The sequence below is a fragment of the Emiliania huxleyi genome, assembly GCF_000372725.1.
Source record: "Emiliania huxleyi CCMP1516 chromosome Unknown EMIHUscaffold_1666, whole genome shotgun sequence".
NCBI classification, from domain to species: domain Eukaryota; phylum Haptophyta; order Isochrysidales; family Noelaerhabdaceae; genus Emiliania; species Emiliania huxleyi.
The window spans coordinates 6,299-8,131 of NW_005200915.1; positions in this window are offsets into that span (position 1 = coordinate 6,299).

The window sequence follows — 1,833 nt, forward strand, 5'->3', positions numbered from 1 at the left end:
CGCCGGTTTTTGCCCCGCCCCCGGGGGAAGCCCGGACCTTGCGGAGGGGTGCCCTTTCTTGGATTTGGACAACCCCGAGGGTCCCCCCGGGAAAACCCCCCCCCCCAAAAATTTTGGGGGGGTGGTTAAGCCGCTTCCCCCCCGGAAAAGGCTTTTCCCCGAAAGAGGGGTTCCAAGGCTTCCAGGGGTTGAAGGTGGGGGCCCGTTTCTTCCCCGGGGAGGGTTGGTAAAACCCTTCCAACCAAAAAATGGGGGCCCGGGGAAGGCAATTCCTTAAGGGGGGCTTGGCCCCCCCCCCCCCCCCCTGTGGCCCTTTCGCCCCGCCGCAGCGCTCCTGAGGGGGCCGTCCGTTTGCCAGGTCGCGCTCGGCACCAGGGGTTACGGGTCGGGGACCGCGGCTCCCCCCGCCCTGACGATGAAGCCGCCGCCCCCCCCTGGAGGGGGTTACGGCGCACCATCGCCGGGCGCCGGCGGCTTCAGCCCGACCAACCCGATGGCGGGGCTTCCCGGGTTTGTCGCCGGGGGGGTCGTCCCAGCCACGATGGGGCCACACTAATTGAGTGTCTCAGGGGCATGCCCCGGCGAGGGGGCAGGAGCAGGTGGTCACCCCGGTGGCGGCAGGGTTGGGCGAGTACGAGCGTGCCGCGATGAGTTCGAGTACTGAGGTGGACGAGTTAGGGCATCATCACTTGTTCGCCGAGGCTGGCTTGCGCGCGCGGGGGGGGGGGGGGGGGCACCGAGATCTCACAATTGATCTTTGATGTGTTGAGCTGTGGGCTGCGCGCGCCCCCCCCAGGCCCCCGCTCTCCGCTCTCGCCCGCCTCTTTCTCTCTCGCGGTATCTGGTCGTTTTTCAGATTTCACGTTTACTCGTTGCGAGTCACATTTTTTTATTTTTGCACGGGGTCTCGCTCGTCGCTGGCTCCGGCGCGCCCAAGCTGCAGAAACGAGCTTTTAGTGCTTATGAGCATAAGCACTGGATTCTCATGCGCGCGGAGCGCGCCGGTGCTCTACCCGGACACGCGCGGAGCGCGCTAGCTGGACACCGCCGCACGCGCGGAGCGCGCTAGCTAGACACACACGCGCGGAGCGCGCTGGCTAGATACCGCGCGGAGCGCGCTGGCACCTATGTGCGCGGAGCGCACCACGGTAGAGTCTAGACACATGAAGACAGTCTGTTGCAGTCAGTTGTGGCCACGCGGCATCGGCCTGACGTCGTAGCACTCGGCTGGCAGACGCTGTGTCTCTGCCTTCTTCCGCGTCATGACCAGACCCCGCTGCAGCGAAGCTCCAATGCCGCCCCTCTGTGCACGTGACCTGTCGTTGTGGTGAAAGCGGTCTTCCCAGTTGAGCCCGCCCCAGTTCTCGAGCGCACGGTTGATGAAGGGCACGGCGACGGGATGGTACGGCTGGGGCGCGTTCCACGCGATCACAGCCTCCTCAGTTGCAGTGACCCAGTTGCCCTGGCGGTCGCAGCGGTCCCACACACCGCCCATGCCCTCCACAACAGCCTCACACATTGACTTTGTAGCCATGTGCGTCCAGAGGTAGAGGTAGTTTTTGCAGCAAGAGTAGAAGCGGGCGTCGGTGAATACAGTTTTCATGATGACGGTGCTGCTGGTCGCGCGGTTCCAGGATTGAAAGCCTGGCCGAGGTGCCCACTCGGTGAGCAGCTTAGACAGCATGACGAAATTCTCTTCAAACAAACTTAAATGGTGGGGGTGTTCCCCAACGGCTTCTTGGGATAATGCCCACCGACCGCGGCGGATCGGTTCCAAGGTCTGTTAAACAAAAGCGTTCTTCATAAATAGCTTTCCTACGGTCGGGGGCCCAC